This window comes from Arachis ipaensis, chromosome B1 (assembly GCF_059453495.1).
Source record: "Arachis ipaensis isolate K30076 ecotype BB chromosome B1, ASM5945349v1, whole genome shotgun sequence".
Classification (NCBI taxonomy): Eukaryota; Viridiplantae; Streptophyta; class Magnoliopsida; order Fabales; family Fabaceae; genus Arachis; species Arachis ipaensis.
This window is the reverse complement of record NC_142436.1, coordinates 97517596-97538079: the sequence shown is the minus strand read 5'-3', so window position 1 is coordinate 97538079 and position 20484 is coordinate 97517596. Positions and strand designations below refer to the sequence as shown.

Genomic DNA, 20484 nt, shown 5'->3' with positions numbered 1-20484 from the left:
AAACTAAAAAGAAGCAGTAAAGAAAAATGCAGGAGAAAAGAAATGGAACAGGGCCGAAAATCAAACCTGGAAGCAGATAGAGAGGGAAGGATGAAGGAAGGTTGGACGAGATAGAGAGGGGCGCAGCGGCACAGGGGTCTGCCGCTGTTGGGTGCTGCTCGCCGGACAGAGAGGCGCGGCCTAGGGTAGTGCTGGCGCAGTGGCAAAGACAGGGAAGAGAGAGATGGGGGAAATGTATAGGAGAGAGAGGAAGAAAAAGGAAGAGAGAGATGGAAGGAGGGAGCGACGGCGGCGTGGGGGTCGCAGGCGGTGTTTGGTCGCTGGGGGAGGGAGAAGAGGGCTTGGGCGAGTGTGTGTGTTAAGAGAAAAGAGAGGAAGGGGTTGGGGCAAGGTAACAAAATAAAGCGCGAGCCCCTGATCCTTTCTAATTAATGTTCCAAAAGTGACCTGTGCGGACGCACAAGGTCGTGTGTGGACGCACACAGGGGAGAAAGAAAGACTATGCACGCGCACAGAGTCGTGCGAGTGCTATGAGCAAGAGGTGAAACGCAATCTGTGCAGGCGCACAAGGGGTGTGCAGACGCACAGAAGAAGGAAAAAGTTTGGGTGCATACGCACAGCTCGTGCGTGCGCTACGACCAGGGGGTGTTGATCAAGCTGTGCGGGCGCACAAGAGGGTGTGCGCTCGCACGAGTTTTTTTTTTTTAAGAAAGGGGATGTGTGCGGCTGCACGCATAGTGTGCGGACGCATAGGAGGGAAAAAAAGGTGGTGTGCAAACGCACAACTTGTGTGTGTGCTGCGAACAGAGCAAGCTTTTGGGGGCGTGCGTGTGCACACTGTTGTGTGGACGCACAGGGATGGGAAAACAGGGGAGCTGTGCGCACACACAAGGCTGTGTGGACGCACAGGTCTCTATTCCTGCAACAAAAATTATGCCTTTAAGGCATCAAACTTGACATCCCAAACAAGATTTCAAGTCGCAAATCATCACAAAACTCCCAAAAACACCTTATTTTACCAAAATTGCTCAACAAACATTAAAATAAAACCAACCAACCAAGCAAACTAACCAATTATTCATGAAAAAAAATGGGTAATCACTCATGCATTCATCATTTAAAAAATATGCATCTTCTTTGTGATAATAAGAAAAAAAGAAGTAGAAGAAAGAAAGAAAAGAAAAGAAAAAGAGATGATAATAACAATGTGATGCCAGGGTATTTTGGCCAGTTTCACTGACCTTTTCTTTATGGTTTTAAGGTAGTTTCATGCATTTTCTTAGGAAATAAGCAAGTTTTGGATAAATAATCACTTACATCTTGATTCAAGCAAACATTGTGAATTTTACATGATTTCATGAGAATTATGCATGAATTAAAGGACAAAATGAATGATGCATGTCTCATAACTTGGATCAGAGCTTTGATGCACTTTATTGATTGATTTCAGGATAAAGGAAGCAAGGAAGAACCACGTTAGCAGCCACGTTAGTCTAGCTAACGTGACCACTAACGTGGAATGAAGGCTAGCTTGCAACGTTAATGAAAAAAGTGATTGCCAATAACGCCTTCGTGAGCCATCATAGCCCACGTTAGTTGCCACGTTAACTATGTTAACGTGGAAGCTAACGTGGAAGAGAAGTAGAACTCCAACGTTAGTGGTAAAAGTAAGTGCCACTAACGTTCCAAAAGGGGCAATTGGCCACGTTAAGAGCCATGTTAACTTAGTTAACGTGAGCTCTAACGTGAAAGAAGAAGATGATGCCAACGTTAGTGACACTCACCTTTGTCACTAACATTGGACTAAGCCCATATTGGCTACGTTAAAAGCCATGTTAACCTAGTTAACATGGACTCTAACGTAGAGGGAGCAAGAATAACCAACGTTACTGACACTCACCTTTGTACTAACGTTGAATTGAGCCACTATGAGCCACGTTTGTTGCCACGTTAATTACATTAACGTGGAAGCTAACGTGGAGAAGAGGGATGATGGCCAACGTTAGTGACACTCACCTTTGTGACTAACGTTGGAGATGGCTATCAATACCACGTTAGAAGTCACGTTAACTTAGTTAACGTGAACTCTAACGTGGGAAGTAGGGGCGTTCTGAAGCGTTAGTGACAAAGGTAAGTGTCACTAACGCTCTCGAAGATTTGGCAAGCCTACGTTAAAGGCCACGTTAACTATTCTAACGTGAACTCTAACTCAGGGAGAAAGGGGTACTCTCAATGTTATTGAAAAAGGTAAACCCCAGTAACGTTTGCGAAGGGCCAAGGGTTAACGTTAGTAGTCATGTTAGTGCCACTAACGTTGAAGTTAATGTGGACCACTTTGGGTTAGGAACGTTAGCGAAAAAGGTGATTGTCACTAACGTTCTCAACCCCACTTTTTCACTTAATGTTAACACCACTAACGCCCTAAGCTAAAGTCCCTGCCTACTTCACACTTTCTCTACAAGTAAAGCTAAGCCCACTGAAGAAGATAACTGCTTCAACTCAAGATCCAAAGGCCCATATCCAAGACTTGAAGAGCCAACTAGAAGATCAGAAGAGTAGTATAAATAAGGAGAGCTTTGAACTAGAAAAGGGAGCTTTTGGGCATTATTAGAATTACTCTTTGTATTTTACTTTCTCTGCACTTCTAGCTTAACTTTCAGAATGTACTCTCCATCTTTGCTTTCCATTCCCAGAGCTATGAACAACTAAACCCCTTTCATTGGGTTAGGGAGCTCTGTTGTAATTTGATGGATCAATAATATTTTTCATAATCCTTCTTCTTTATTTTCTCTTGATTTTACTAGAAAGCTTTCAATCTTCATCCAATTCAGTAGTTATCTTGGAAAAGAAGCTATTCATACTTGGATCTCTTCTGAACCTTGGAAAAGGGATGAAGAGATCATGCTAGAAATGTTTTCTCATGTTGGACCAAATTGGGGTTTGGGCGGATATGGTGACATATAATTCTCCCAATACTTTGATTTGGAAATACATGTGGTATAATCAGTGACCATACTTCATCTCTTCTCATGAGCAATTAGACCAAGGAATTGGATATTGATCTGATTTGAGAGGTTGAATTACCAAGGAATTGGAATTCAATCACTTAAGATTGCCAAGGAGATCAATGAATGCATTGATTGAGGAAGAGATGAAAAATGAACTTGATCCGGAGAATGCAACATCTCCTAAGCCCAATGAATTCCCCATTTCTGATCTTACCCATTCTCTTTACTTATTGCCATTTACTTTCATGCTAAACTTCCCTTCCCATTTAAGATACTGCAATTTACTTCCCGTCATTTATTTTCTGCTGTTTACTTTCTCACCATTTAATTTCCTGCAATTCTCAACTCACTTTTTGCTTAGCTCAACTAGAATATTCTTCCAATTAAAGTTGCTTGACCAATCAATCCCGGTGGGATTCGACCTCACTCTACTGTGAGTTTTTACTTGACGATAATTCGGTATACTTGCCGAAGAAAATTTGTTGAGAGACAAGTTTCCGTGCATCACAATGTAAATAAGAGATGCATATGTAGTTGAATTGGAAAGAGTATGCATGAGTGAATGTGAGAAAGAGAATAAATGGGTAGTTAGGTTGTTTTGTTATGTATTTGGGATGATATAGTGTTAGGTGGGATACTTGAGCTAATCAAAGTTCCAATCTATTAGCCCACTAAACCATATTAACCCTACCCTTACCTAAGCTCCATTACAACCCACAAAAGTCCTCATGATATTTGCACTCATTCATCAAGTATTAGTTGATTGTTAGATGACTTGCAAATCATTGAGAAACATGATTAAGGGAGGATTGAGTGATTAAACCCTACACACTGAGCGATTAGAGTGTAAACACATCCAGTGAGGGTTTCAATTGCTCAATTCTATGTTTCCATTGCTTATTTTGTATCTTTTTGCAAGTTATTGAACTTAATTTTGAAAATTCCAAATCAATCTTTGGACATTGATCATATTGCTATATTTTCCTTGTATTGGCCTTGAGCTCCTACTTTGGATTGATTGAGATTCTTTTGTTTGTTTTTGCCAAACTCAATAGGAATCATAGTGTAGATATATATAGATAGCATTTAGTATAGTTACATACATGTAGGTAGTTGCATTAATAATTACCCCTTCATTCATCTCCTTTGGTTGGTTTAGCATGAGGACATGCTTGGTTTAAGTGTGGTGGAATTGATGAATCCATATTTTATGATATATTTTGGTTTGATTTGAGTGGATTCCATCACATAAACCTACATTTATTCGCCTAAATAGCATGCTTTTGTGAATTCTTTCCTAATTGTGCTTAATTGTGAAAAAATATGCTTTTCATGCTTAAATTGCCAATTTTAATTCACTTTTCTCCCATTTGATTCCTTGATATATTTGTTTGAGTGATTTAAGGTTTTGAAGGTAAGAATGGCTTGAGAAAGTGGAAGGAAACCATACAAAGTGGAAGAATTCAAGAAATAAAGGATTTGGAAAGCTGCCAGCCCTGACCTCTCTGTACTAAATGGGTCATAACGTGAGCTACAGTGGTCCAAATGAGGCGGTTCTAGCGTTATTGGAAAGCTAACGCCCGGGGCTTCAAAATGATATGCAATTTGCCATAGTGGACATAAGTCTACCTGTGCGTACGTATAAGTACTTGTGCGTCCGCACAGGTAAATTTTCAGCATGTGTGCGGACGCACGCATCTGTGCGTCCGCCCAGGTCCCTGCACGTGAGCTCATTAATGCAAATCACTGGGGACAAATTTTGGGCCTCCAAAACCCAATCCAACTAATTCTCTGAAGCTATTTAAGGCCAAAGTGAAGAGGAATGAAGGGAGGGGGGTAATTAGGTTTAGTTTTTATTATGTTTTCTCTTAGTTTCTAGAGAGAGAAGCTCCCCCCTCTCTCTAGAATTAGGGTTTTATTAGTTAATTTCCTTTTAATTTCAGCTTTTAATTCTTATTCTAGTGTAGTTTCATTTATGTTTCCATGTTCTTCTATCTTGTTCTTCTTCATTTCTCTTGTTATTTCCTTTATTTTGTCATCTTTATGCTTATGGATACTCTTTGTGACTTTAATTTTAATTAATGCAAATTTATGTTTCCATGTCATTTATTACCTTCTCTAGTTGTTATTGTCATTTTCTTGCTTTGGTAGTGTTAGAATTTATTTTATTACAATTTAATATTATTTTATTCTCATGCACACCAAGTGTTTGATAAAATGCTTGGCTTAGTTTTCACTTAGTTTTTCTCCACTTTTGGCTTGAAATTGTTGACTTTGGTGATCCTTGAGTCATTGATGTCCATTCTTGTTTGATATATTAGAGTAGTTAGTTGATTTGGTCTCCCTTGACTCTATGTGACCCCGTAGTGTTGACATAGGACTTAGGGATTAGAATTAACTATGCCTATTTGACTTATCTTCGATGTAAGGTTGACTAAGTAGGATTAACTCTTCATAATCATCATGTGTTTGTGGTCAATGTCTAGGATAGGTAGTCTTAGTTTTCAATTACTTGCCAAGAGGTTTCTTGCATTTTAATTTTCCTTGCTTTGACTTTTAATTGCTTTTGACTTTTATTGCTTTGATGTTTAATTTCTTGCATGTTTAGTTTTCACACTCTTGGTTGAGAAATTGGATGTTTGGGTGGAATTGAGTTGTCGATGTCCATCCCGCATTGTGTGAGAATGGTTAATTGATTTGGTTTCCATTGACGCTAGTCTTTCACTACGTAATTAGTGAGTTGACTAGGACTTATGGATTAAGATCAATTACACCTTTTGACTAATTCTCAAGGAGGATTGAGATCAATTGCTTCCACCCAATTGCCATGTTTGTGGTCCACAACCAGGATAGGAAGCCTAGATTACCCAATTTTTGCCAAGAGTTGCCATTTCCGTTCCTTGCATGTTCATTTACTTTCTTGCTATTTACATTCCTTGCTCTATTGCTTTCATTCCCAATCCCTCTTGCTCTCTCATAGCCAATAATCGTACATCTCATTTCAACTCCTAGGGAAGATGACCCAGGAGCTAAATACTTTCGGTTTATATTTGTTTTGATTTGAATTTAACATTTGATTTGGGAATTAATTGTTGGTCTAGACTATGATTTCAACGACGGAATTGTATTTTGTGAAAATCTAGATCAAAATGTTCGGAAAAGAGAGTTTAGGCCCCAAAATGATGACTCCTCCCCCACACTTAAGCTTTGCACGGTCCTCCGTGCACAAACACAATCCGGGGAGAATGGCTCTGAAGTGCTCTACCTTTAGCTGGCGGATGTGGGGGTTTGGGTTGTGGGGAAATTGCCAAGTCTAATGTATGCTCGGCATCTCCCTCCTCGGTGTCCTCCTCCTCTCCCAGCTCCTTGCCTTCACGTCTCATCCTCAAAAAGAATGAATAAAGTATAATTAAGAATCATAGGGCAAGTAGCACAAAAGGGTAGGGGAAACTAACAAGCATCTATTTGAGGAGTTTGCATAGTGGTGTGGATGATGAAAATGAGCTGTGTGTGTATTCCAAGTGTGCACGCGGTTAGAATACACACAACGGCCGGTTAAAATGGCATCCACACAATCAAAAAGTAAGTATGAGTTCCTCAATTAAATGGTATAAGTTGCAAGTAATAAATGAGTAATTAAACAAACAAAATCCTAATTGATTGCAAAAACAAACAAACAACCAAAAAAGTGTTATTTACACTATTCACATATTTAGAACAACCAAGATATAGCACTCATGACGCTAGCTCCCAGGCAACGGCGCCAAATTTGATAAAGAGAATTGTTGCATGCTTTGGAATCAATCAAAGACAAGCATCACTTCGTTGGTAGCATAGTCCAAACCAACAACGAATTCTCTTAATCAAATAATTCAATTCAAAACAAAATATAAACCGAGAGTAATTAAACATCGGGTCGTCTTCCCTAAGAATGCAAATGAAATGTTACTTCTTTTGGTTGTGAAGAGAAATAAAGGGGGTTTTCAAGCAAGATATGAAAGATTAAGAGAACTAAGCAATAATCAAAATTGGAAGGTAATGCAAGCAACAAGGAAAATGAGATAAAAACTAGTGAAAATGCAATAAAAGAAGCTTGACTTGGGAATGAGGATCCAAGGAATCCTATCATGGCCATAACCACAACTATGGTAATTATCATGAGTCAATCTCACCTAGTCAACCCCAACCATCGAGGAGTAAGTCAAGCAAGCATAATTGACCTTAATCCATAAGTCCTAACTAACTTACCAAACTAGTTGATAAAAGGCTAGCGTCAATGGAAACAAGAGCCAACTAACTACCCAAGAATTACCACTAAATGTTGGACATTATGACTCTAGTATCCAAGGAACTCAAATCACAAGCCAAGGTGGGAAAATCTACTCAAAATCTAGAGTTGGCATTTTCACGAACACCTTGTCTGCATAAACGTAAAACATGGAAGATTGCAAAGTAAAATGTAAAACTATAACCAACTATCAACAAAACCAAACATAAACAAGCAATCAAACATAAAGGAGGCATAAAATGTAAAATTCATCAATCAAAACTTCAAGAAACACAAAATTACAATATGAACAAAGTAACTTGAACCAAAAGGAAATGAAAGTAAAAGTGCTTTAATTAAAGAGGAAATTGAGAGTACTTACAATTGAAGAAGTAAAATCAAAGATCAAAGCTTGCTATAAAATGCTACAAGGAAATGGAAATTGAAAACCCTAAGAGAGCAATCTACTCTATACTACTCCTATAACTAATTACTATGAAAAATATGTATAAATTGCTCCAATGCCTCCCCCTTTGATAAGTGGTCAATTCTCCTTCATATAGCACTTCCAAACAGCAATTCAGCCTTCCAAAATGGGCCAAGAGGCCTCCAAATTCGCACAGCAAATGCCTCATTAATGAAATCACGTGCAGGGACCTGTGCGGACGCACAGACGAGTGCGTTCGCACACGCGGCTAAAAATTGACCTGTGCGTACGCAAACATGAAAATTCTCGCTTGTGCGCGCGCACGTAGGGCTATGCGCACGCACACTTCGCTGTGTGCTTTTCCTTGTTTTCTTCATGTTTTCTCCCTTGTGCATGCTTTCTTCCACTTTTGGCTATCCATTCTTGCCTCCAAGGCCTAAAATCACTCACAAACCATATCGCGGCATCGAATGACATAAAAGTGGAATTAAATTGCTCTATTAAAGCACAAAATTGCCTGTTTGTACATTTAGGATCAAATTAGGGATCAAACACAAAAGTATGCTATTTGGGTGCTTAAGTGTGAGTTCATGTGCTAGAATCCATCCAAATTGAGTCAAAATATACCATCAAATATGGACTCATCACACGTCACCCACGCGTGCGCGTCACCCACACGTACGCATCACCAGCCGAATTTTCAATCGCAACTTTGCAAACTATCGCAGGCGCCCTTTGCTGAAGAGCGTAGTGCCCAAGGTGCTCCTTCTGAATACACAAAGAGCTCTTGAAAGAGAGCGTTACGCCAAGGGTGCTATCTTGGTCATGTATAGTGCTTTGCAGGAGAGCGTTGCGCTCTTCAAACGAGCATAGCGCTCTTCAAACGAGTGTAGCACGCTACCCTGGGCTTTGAAGTGCTCTTTGCAAGAACGATGCGCCAAAGGCGCTCCCCTGTATCCAAGGCTCTCTATTTTTTTTCTCTTTTTCGTTGCTTTCTTCATTTTTTGTTGCTCTTTTCACCTGAAATTCAAGCAAGACACATTTCAAAGTAATATCCCATAAATTCATCATATAGTTCATATAATTGCATCACTTGAATGAGATTCTACCAATTCTATGATCCTTTTAGATTAGAGGAAGAGGTAGATGATGTAAGTCATCAGAATACCATACAGTCTTACAATCTCCTTTATGTATAAACGTGCTAGCTCCTCTAAGGTATAGTTCATTTGAACAGGCAAGAAGTGAACAAACTTTGTCAGTCGATCCAAAATTACCCATACTATGTCAAATCCAGTTCTTGTCCTCGGCAAACCAGATACGAAATCCGTTGATATGCTTTCCCACTTCCATTGCTGAACTTCTAAAGGTTGAAGGGCTCCCGATGGTCTCTGGTGTTCAATCTTTACTTTCTAACAAGTTAGACATTTTGAAAAATGTGTCGCTACGTCACTTTTCATACCAGGCCACCAAAACATCGACTTTAGATCATGGTACATTTTTGTGTTTCCCCGATGAATTGAGAACTTACTTTAAAAAGCTTACTTCAGGATGTCTTGCCGCAAATTCCCAACATTCGACACACACATTTTCCCCTTGTACCTTCAGATTCCGTCTTTGTCCCACGAGACTCTCCATCGTTTCCCTGTTTCATTTGCCGGTAATACCTTCTGCAATTCTTGATCATTTTGTTGAGCTTTCTCAATTTCATCTTTAAAGGTACTCGAGATTCGTAATTGATTCAAGCATACACCCCCAGCTACTTCTTTAACTCCTAGGCTCAGAATTTCAAGTTCCTTCAAAAGTTGCACCTCTTTAAGCATCATCCATGCAACATATAGTGATTTTTGACCCAAGGTTTTTGCCACCACGTTTGCTTTTTCCGGATGGTAACTTAGCTCAAAGTCGTAGTCCTTTAGTAACTCCATCCACCTCCTCTACCGCATATTAAGCTCTCCCTGATCAAAGAGATATTTCAAACTCTTATGATCAGAGGAAACATGAAATTTAACCCCATAAGGGTAATGCCTCCACACTTTCAGCGGCAACACAACTGCAGCAAGTTCCAGGTCGTTCATCAAATGATTAACTTTATGAGGTCTTAACTGTCGTGAAGCATACGCTACAACTATCCTTTGATTGCTTACTACATGGCCTAAAAACTTTACTTCGCCTTTTTAGAACTCACACTTGGACAATTTTGCATAGAGTTTCCTTTTCTTCAGTATCTATAACACAGTTCTCAAGTGTTCAGCATGCTCTTCATCAGTCTTAGAATAAATGAGTATGTCATCAATGAAGACGACAACGAACTTATCCAAACGGATTGAAAATTTTATTTATGAAGTCCATAAACACTACAGGAGCATTTGTTAACCCAAAGGACATTACGGTATACTCATAGCGACCGTAACGGATCTTGAAAGTAGTCTTAGGGATGTCTTTGTCTTATACCCTTATCTGGTGATAACCGGATCACAAGTCAATCTTATAGAAAACACCACCTCCTTGTAACTGATCTATTAGATCGTCAATTCTCAGCAGTGGATATTTATTCATTACTTTGACCTTGTTCAGTTGCCTGTAGTCCACGCATAGACACATACTTTCATCCTTCTTTTTCACCAACTCCCCACGGTGAAAATCTTGGGCGAATAAATTTCTTACTCATTAATTCCTCAAGCTGAGATTTAAGTTTAGTTAATTCCAAAAGATTCTATAGGCGCAATCGATATTGGTCCTGCTCCAGGCACTGATTCAATCATAAACTCGATTTCTCGAGCAGGAGAAAATTCAAGAATTTCTTTTGGAAACAATTCTAGAAATTTATTCATGATCGGGATCTTACCTAACCTTTGTTCCTTGCCCGTCACATTTGCAGCCAACAACATAACACCCTGACATTCACATCCACTACAATTTACTACCAGAGAGTTCAAATAGTACCCCTATGCCACAACCGGTCCTTCTGACCCTTCTGACATAAAATGTATCAAACTTTTAGAACAGTCGAGCAGAACGCAGTTCTTAGATAACCGCTCTGCATGGAGTCCTTGGATGGTAACTCCCTCATCTCACACAAGTCATTTCATTCTGTGGCTACTTTCCAAACCTTCTTCCCTGATGATTATTACTGTTATTGTTGCCTCTCCTGTGAGCATTCTGTCCCAGAGGTATTGGTGGAATATAGCCTCCTCGCTTAATGTTCTGGCCCCTATGTGCAAAGTTTCTTCCTTGATTTCTCTGGAAGGATCCCCTGTGATCTCCTTTGTCCAACATAGCATTCCTCGCACAATCCTCAGCCATTCTGCTTTTGTAAACTAATTCAGAAAATTTCTGCTCTCCATAGGGCCCACAGTATTTAGAATGTTGCTCCGTAGTCCTCCTTTATATTTAATTCATTTCCATTCCTCGAAGTCTCTCGAAGCACCCAGACAATTCGGGAAAACTAGAACAGTTCCTCAAATTTATTTGTATACTCAGCCACTGACATTGCACCCTGTCTCAGTTATAGCAATTCAAGTTCCTTCGCCGTACTGACTGAACTCGAAAAGTATTTCTTGTAAAATTCAGCTTGAAAAGAATTCCAGGGTATAGCATTGTCAACCTACTGCAGAAGGCATCGCGTTCCCTGCCACCAATATTGTGCATCGCCCATTAATTGATAAGTTGCAAACTCGATGCACTGATCTTCAGGCACTGATGACAAGTCATCCTAGCCTATTTTAACTAGTCTTTTTCTTTTGTTTTCATTAGAATTATGCACTTTCTTGAACCATAAGCAAGCTAATTGAGTAGATTTTCATGTTTCCCTTGATTGAATCAACCATGTATAAATTCATGCCATTTCATGAGGTTTTATGCTAAAATTGTTGCATATTATGATAGAATGAATATCTCATGATTATGAGCATAGCTTTGATGAGTTTGGTTGATTAATTATAGGTGAAGAAAGCTTGGAGAAAGGTTGAAGCAAGAAGGAATGGCTAGGAGTGAAGAGAGGACAATGGAATAAGTGAATTTGAACCAGGAAGCAAAAAGCTGGACCTAAAGTTAGCATCAAACTTTTGCACAAACTTTTGGTTGAAAAGTTAGCCCCAACGTTAGACCCCTAACTTGGAGGCTAACGTTGGAACTTGAAATTTCTCACCTGGGCACCAAAAGTTTGCGCCAACGTTAGCCCCCTAACTTGGTGGCTAACGTTGGCGCCACAAGTACACAAGGCAAGGCCAACGTTAGGGTCAAAGTTAGACCCCTAACGTTGGCACCAACGTTCATATCAGCCAAGTGGTGCTAGCTGATATGAAAAGTTGGAGCAAAAGTTAGACCCTAACTTTTGCTCAAACTTTTGGTCCAACTTTTGCAAAACTCAAACCCGGTTCAATTGGTTCACTTTGGTTCTTCTCCAAACTTCAAGAGCAATCAACCAAGGCCTCTTTCAACCCAATTCCACCAAGAGCAAGGGCCCAACTCAAGGCTTGCAGATCATTGGAAGAAAGTGTATAAATAGGATAGAATTCAAGTTCTTCGGGGAGCTTTCTTTTGGAATTTTCATAATAGTTTTCGGAGAGCTTTTGATATTGAGTGATTTTTAATTTCTTGTCTTGAGGAAGGAGAATTCACTTCTCTTCCTCTCAGTTTTATTGCTTTCAATTTCAATTACAATTGTCTTGGATTTTGGGTTGGAGAATTGAAGAAATTCTGTTTCAATCTCAACCTTGGATCTCTCTGTTTATTTACTGCAATTGAATTTCCGTTTCTGTTACTTGATTCTCATTTACTTTCCTTGCAATTTACAATTTCCTTTGCAATTATTCTTGTTGGATCTAGGAAGGCATTGAGATCTAGACTTGGTTTTCTAGTCTCTGGGTCCTGAGATCTGAATTCCCAATTTACATTCTGTTTCTTGCTTTTAATGTTCATTTACTTCACTGCTTCAAGATCCGTTTCAATCCCAATTCCCTTTTACTCTTCTGTTTAATGCAATTCAACTTTTCCTTGTTTAAATTCTGCAAATCCATTCCCCAATTCCCTTTTACATTTCGAGCCATTTACATTTCTTGCACTTTAAGATTCCGCAATTTACATTTCTTGCACTCTAAGTTTCTGCTATTTAATTTCTTGTTCTTTAAGATTCAGCACTTTAATTCCCTGTTCTCTTTACTTCCATGCAATTTAATTTCTGCAAATCACAAAACACTCAACCAAATCTTGATTCGCTTGACTAAATTAACCACTAAACTAAAATTGCTCAATCCTTCAATCCCTGTGGGATCGACCTCACTCTCGTGAGTTTTTATTACTTGATGCGACTCGGTGCACTTGCCGGTTAGATTTGTGTGTTTTGGGAGAAATTTATTTTTCCTCCAAAATATCTCATCAGGCACCTGCTGTGCTTGTTGAGCTCGCTCTATCGCCTGAAATCAATTATCTGCTTCTGTTGGGTTCGTGGTTCCTCTGAATATCGGTAAATTAATTTTCAAGAAATTTGCCAGTGTCATCGAGCCCTAATTTCCATTCCCATCATTTCCATTATTCGCTTGCTGACCCAACACTTCTACAGTGGCCTGCATAGCAGCAGCCATATTTTCCATAGCATTCATAAAGTTCACAGGGTTGTTCATAGCCATTTTAGGTTCCTCATTACTGTTATGACCTCTCCCTTGACCACGACCGCGTCCAAGAGGTGCCATCAGGTTCTTGTTCACACCAATTAAGTGATATCAAGGTGATCAGTCTCAATATCGCAAGTCTAGTGCTTCAAAGTCCCAAATGCATGCTCATGAACATTCATACCACATATATCAGTTAGATATCCTATTAGCACATAGACAGACACACAGAGTATGCATAGAAGCACAGTCAGTCCATTCCTCAGGCTTTACATGAATGAACTGCTCTGATACCATAATGTAACACCCTACCACACAGAGTCTTATGCTTAAGTCAAAACACTGAGGTGGCGAGACATTATGACTTCTAAAAATAAAATCATATATATAATATAGGTGAAAAAGGGTTTTATCTAGGAGCCTTTTGAGGAAAAGTTACTCAAAAGCGTTAAACAGAAAAGCGCATCACTCACGTAGGTGATAAACATAAACCAGATAGGATAAGAGCAAAGTGACATATACATATATACATAGGAAAAAAATTCCAAAGATACAGTTAACAAAGCTTCTAATCCAGCTCGCAAAGTTAAAACCTGCCAGAGCATACATACATATATACATATATACATGAGAAGCCCCAAAAGGCCCAAAATACACTTTAAAGAACCTGTTTCTCCAAATCAACCTTTAAGAGGGATAAAGCATAATATACATATACAATGGAGATATAAGAGTATCTATATATACATCAAACCAAAATAGAGTCCCACAAACACAAAAGTTCTTCGCCTTCAGAAGCTCCCAATATGTGGTGCGCAAAATTTGAACTCATACAACTTCACCGGCAAGTGCATCGGGTCGTCCATGTAATACCTCAGGTGAGTGAGGGTCGATCTCACGAGGATTATTGGATTCAGCAAGCAAGGCTTATCCAGTTGGACTTAGTCAGGCAAATAGTAAAAGGTGGTTGTTGTTGTTGTTGTAAATACATAAACAGTAAATTAGCAAGTAAAGAAAGCAATTAAACAGAATTGGTGTAAAACAATGATGAGAAAATAGTTAAGGTCTTGGAGATGTTTATCTTTCTGGATTAAGACTTCTTACCAACAATTTTAGCAATGAGTGATTCATTCTATGGCAAACTATAAGTGATTAAAACCTAATCTCTTAGTGATTTAATCACCTCTAATCCTATTAAAATGCCACAGACAAGGTTACTTATTTCGGATTAGAGGGTGATGTTCAGAAAACTAGTTTAGTGCCACAAAAACCCCAATTGCCCAAGGCTAACCGGATTCTGTGTCACATATCCAAATTAGTCCAGGTAATTCGCAGTTTAGGAGGAATGTTTTCAAGCCGTGGCTCAAGCAAAATAGCTCTCTTGAGAATCACAAGAGCTCATGTAGAATAAGGGTCACACTTTCGTTCCACCATGATTCATATAAGAACGAAAGCAACACCTTAGAATTGAATCAAACATTAAATAAAATAGAAGAATAATAATCTTAATTCATATAAATAAATAGAGCTCCTAACCTTAACCAGGAGGTTTAATTGCTCATGACTTACAGAAAAATGCAGAAGTGAGGAGTCCCCCTCACAGAGGAGAGATCGACTATGTCCTTGGGGAGGAAGGAGGTCCCTTTTTATAGTAAAAACCTATAAGACTAATCCTAGAATTCAAATTCAAACTAAACCAAAACAAAATCAAATATAGATCAAATCAAATCTTTTGATTTGAAAGTTGAATTCTAGACCTAAAAGATATTGTTTGTAATTAAAAATTACAAAAAACAGATAAGATAACAATTAAGAGCTAAATCCAATTAAAGATTCTCCATGAGTGAGGTCGGACCCGTACTACTGGCGTTCAGTGCCAAAATGGGTGTTCAGTGCCGAAGAGGGGTAGTTCTGGCATTCTGGTGGGTGTTCAATGCCAAAATGTGTGTTCAACGCCGAGAGGGGGTGCTGGTTATGTCCCTCTTGGGCGCTAAACGCCAGGCTCGACGTTTAGCAGCAGTGTTGGCAGTGATTCCAGAAGAAAAGTATAGACTATTATATATCGTTGGAAAGATCTGGAAGGTAGGTTTCTAATGCCGTTGAACCTCTGTAACTCATGTTATGCTCATTGGAATTCAAGAAGGTCAGGGTTGACAGCATCTACTATCCTTTCTTCTTCTTTGCATAAGACTCTGCCAAATTCACCCGAAATTTACCTGAAATCATAAAAACACCACAAAATCACAAAGTATCATCCAAAGAGGATTTTTGCCCTAAAATATAATAAAACTTAATAAAATCTAACTAAAAACAACTAGAAAATGCTAGAAAAAAGGGTATAAGATGCGCACGCATCACAACACCAAACTTAAACTGTTGCTTGTCCTCAAGCAACCAAAACAATATAAGACCAAGGAAGAGAAAGCACACAAGATTCGAGTTGTCAATGAAGCGCAGGTCCAATTACTAAATGGAGCTATTAACACTCTATTTCTGAATAGTTTTGGCACCTCACTATCCTTTGAAGCTCAGAAATATTAGCTTCCTTCTGAACTAAAACTCAGATGATATTATTGATTCTCTTCTTTATGTTCTTATTGATTCTAGAACACACCTTTGAGCCCAGCCGTGACTCTAAGTGTTTTGTTTTCAAGTTTAGCTTGATACATAAACACCACAAGCACTTAACTGGGGGAACACTTTAGATTCAACTTTTACTTTGCATTTATTCCCAGACAGTGGTGCTTAGAGCCTTAGGCGTACTCTTCAACAGCATTGGGTCATGACTTTAAATGCTTAGTCTCAAGGTTTACTTGACACTTTCATAGCACAAGTATATAGTTTGGGACAACGACTCTTTTGAGCTTTTTAGATCAATTTTGACCCTCCTAACCATTGATTCTCAAAGCCTTGGACCTTTTTCATTTGATTTTTCCTCTTTCTTTTTTGATTTTCTTTTTTTTTTGGTGGTTCTTTTGCTTCAAGAATCAATCTTTTTAGTATTTCAGAGAATCAATAATGTTTCTCTAAATTGTTATTCCTCAAGACCTAATATGCCCAACCCCAACATGAAGTATGCACAGTTGAATCATACATTCGGAAAATAAAGATAAGGCCACCACATCTAAGTAATTAGAATAACTCATAATATGACTCAAGACCTTGTGCATCTTACTATTTCTTTTTCAATAAATTTTTCTTAAGCTTGATGCGGAGTACATAAGTCATCTTTAAATAAAATAAACAAAAGAAATACTACTAGAAAACAAAGAAACTCTAAGTGTGATCATGCAACTAGAATAGAAAATAGATAATAGAATACAAAGAAAATAGAGATAAAATAAATTAGGGAGAATGAAATTAGACCACCTCAGTGATGGCAGCCATTACTCCCTTCGGGGAATCCTCTGGAGCATTTAAGCTCCTCAATGTCACGCCCCTACCTCCTCTGGCGTTCAACTCCAAGGAAGACCTCTACACGTGAAAGCTTCAATGCTCAGCCCAAGCACACACCAAGTGGGCCCGGAAGTAGATTTCTGCATCATTTACTCATTTCTGTAAACCCTAGTAACTAGTCTGATATAAATAGGACCTTTTACTATTGTATTAGGCATCTTTTGATCAGTTTAGATCTCTAGACCTCCATGGGAGGCTGGCCACTCGACCATGTCTACCTTATTTTCACTTATGTATTTTCAACGGTAGAATTTCTACACACTATAGATTAAGGTGTGGAGCTCTGCTGTTCCTCATGAATTAATGCAAAGTACTATTGTTTTTCTATTCAACTCAAGCCTATTTCTTCTCTAAGATATTCATTCACACACAAGAATATGATGAATGTGATGATTATATGACGCTCATCACCATTCTCACTTATGAACGCGTGCCTGACAAACACTTCTGTTCTACATGAAAGCAAGCTTGAATGCATATCTCTTAGCCTCTTGATTTACGATCAGAGTCTTAGTGGTATAGGCTAGAATTATTTGCAGCCATTATTGAGATCCAGAAAGTCTAAACCTTGTCTGTGGTATTCCGAGTAGGATCTGGGAAGGGATGGCTGTGACGAGCTTCAAACTCACGAGTGCTGGGCGTAGTGACAGATGCAAAAGGATTACTGAATCCTATTCCAGCATGATCGAGAACTGACAGATGATTAGCCGTGCAGTGACAGCACATTTAGACCATTTTCACTGAGAGGACGGGATGTAGCCATTGACAACGGTGATGCCCAACATACAGCTTGCCATGGAAAGGAGTAGGAATGATTGGATGAAGACAGTAGGAAAGTAGAGATTCAGAAGGAACAAAAGCATTTCTATACGTTTATCTGAAATTCTCACCAATGAATTACATAAGTATCTCTATCCTGTTTTATATTTTAATTATATTTTAATTATCAAATATCCATAACCATATGAATCTGCCTGACTGAGATTTGCAAGATCACCATAGCTTGCTTTAAGCCGACAATCTCCGTGGGATCGACCCTTACTCACGTAAGGTTTATTACTTGGACGACCCAGTGCACTTGCTGGTTAGTTGTGAGAAGTTGTGACAAAGAACTAAGATTATGAACGTGCGTATTGAGTTTTTGGCGCCATTACCTAGGTATGAATGATCACGATTTCGTGCACCAAGTTTTTGGCGCCGTTGCCGGGGATTGTTCGAGTTAGGACAACTGACGGTTCATGTTGTTGCTCAGATTAGGTAATTTTATTTTAATTTTAAGCTTTTTATTTCTTATTTTCGAAAAATACAAAAAAAAAGTTTTTTCTTCTTTTTCATTTTTCCCAAAATTATTTTCGAAAAAAAAATTAATAAAATCATAAAAACCAAAAATAATTTTGTGTTTCTTGTTTGAGTCTTGAGTCAAATTTTAAGTTTGGTATCAATTGCATATTTTTAAAATTTGTGCATTTTTTGAAAACTCATGCATGTGTTCTTCATGATCTTCAAGTTGTTCTTGACAAGTCTTCTTGTTTAATCTTCATATTTTCTTGTTTTGTGTCTTTTCTTGTTTTTCATTTGTATTTTCAATTTGTTAGTGTCTAAAGTTTGAAAATTTCTATGTTTGGTGTCTTGCATGTTTTTCTTTTCTTGAAAATTTTTCAAAATAAGTTCTTGATGTTCATCATGATCTTCAAAGTGTTCTTGGTGTTCATCTTGACATTCATAGTGTTCTTGCATGCATTCATTGTTTTGATCTTGAATTCTCATGTTTTGAGTCTTTTCATTATTTTTCTCTTTCATCATTAAAAATTCAAAAATCAAAAAAATATCTTTCCCTTTTTCTTCTCATAAAATTCGAATATTTGAGTTGACTTTTTCACAAATTTTTAAAATCTAGTTGTTTCTTATGAGTCAAATCAAATTTTCAATTAAAAAAATTCTATCTTTTTCAAATCTTTTTCAAAAATAAAATCTTTTTCATTTTTTTTTCATATTTTTTAAAATTTCAAGTTGATTTTCAAAATTTTTTTCTTATTCTTACTTCATATTTTCGAAATTAATGCTAGCAATTAATCTCATTAATTCAAAAATTTTAAGTTTGTTACTGGCCTATTAAGAATCCTATCTTTTAAAATCCTATCTTTTAGTTTCTTGTTAGTCAAGTAATCATCTTTAATTTTCAAAAATCAAATCTTTTTAATTTCCTTTTTTAAATCTTTTTCAAATTAAATTTCAATCATATCTATTTCAATTTCAATCATATCTTTTCCAAAACTTAATCTCAAAATCTTTTCTAACTTCTTATCTTTTCAAATTTGATTTTCAAATCTTTTTCAATTAACTACTTGACTTTTAATTTGATTTTAAAAGTTTTCTATTTCAATCATATCTTTTTCAAAACCACCTAACTACTTCTCTCTCTCCAATTTTCAAAAATTACTAACCCCTTTTTCAAAATTCCTTTTTAATTAACTAATTGTTTTAAAGTTTAATTTAATTTCATTTCATTTTTCTTCTTAAAATTTTCGAATTTTAACTTTAATTTTTATCTTTATTTCATTTAATTTTCGAATTCTAACTAATAATTGAAATAAAAACAAAAATATTTTTCCTTTTTTTTTAATTTAAATTCGAATTTCTCTCTTCTCCTTCTTCTATCCTTCTCTTCTTCTACTCACATAAAGGAATCTCTATACTGTGACATAGAGGATTCCTCTTCTTTTCTGTTCTTTTCTTTTTCATATGAGCAGGAACAAGGATAAGAACATTCTTGTTGACGTTGATCCTAAACCTGAAAGGACTCTGAAGAGGAAGCTAAGGGAAGCTAAAGCACAACTCTTTGGAGAAAATCTGATAGAATTTTTCGAAAAAGGAGACATGGCCGAAAATAATAATAATGGTGGAGATGCAAGAAAGATGATTGGTGACTTTATTGCACCAAATTCCAACTTACATGGAAGAAGCATCTCACCCTGCTATTGGAGCAAACAATATTGAGCTAAAGCCTCAATTAGTTTATCTGATGCAACAGAATTGCAAGTTTTATGGACTTCCATCAGAAGATCCTTTTCAGTTCTTAACTGAATTCTTGCAGATGTGTGATACTATTAAAACCAATGGGGTTGATCCCGAGGTCTATAGGCTTATGCTTTTCCCATTTGCTGTAAGAGACAGAGCTAGAATATGGTTGGACTCTCAACCTAAAGATAGCCTGAACTCTTGGGATAAGCTGGTCACGACTTTCTTAGCCAAGTTCTTTCCTCCTCAAAAGCTTAGCAAGCTTAGAGTGGATGTTCAAACCTTCAAACAAAAAGAAGGTGAATCCCTCAATGAAGCTTGGGAGAGATACAAGCAACTGACCAAAAAGTGTCCTTCTGACATGCTTTCAGAATGGATCATCCTGGATATATTATATGATGGTTTGTCTGAATTATCAAAGATGTCATTGAACCATTCTGCAGGTGGATCCATTCACCTAAAGAAAACGCCTGCAGAAGCTCAGGAACTCATTGACATGGTTGCAAATAACTAGTTCATGTACACTTTTGAAAGGAATCCTGTGAGTAATGGGACGCCTCAGAGGAAGGAAGTTCTTGAAATTGATACTCTGAATGCCATATTGGCTCAGAACAAAATATTGACTCAGCAAGTCAATATGATTTCTCAAAGTCTGAATGGATTGCAAGCTGCATCCAACAGTACTAAAGAAGCATC

At 37.8% G+C, this 20484-nt stretch overlaps 1 non-coding gene across 1 annotated transcript; it reads right to left on the bottom strand.

The window, feature by feature from the left end:
• Positions 1-20047: 20047 nt before the first annotated feature.
• LOC148577589 (small nucleolar RNA R71) lies at positions 20048-20155 on the bottom strand. Its single transcript, XR_015903844.1, has one exon. It is a non-coding gene; the product is annotated as a small nucleolar RNA R71 (small nucleolar RNA).
• Positions 20156-20484: the final 329 nt, after the last annotated feature.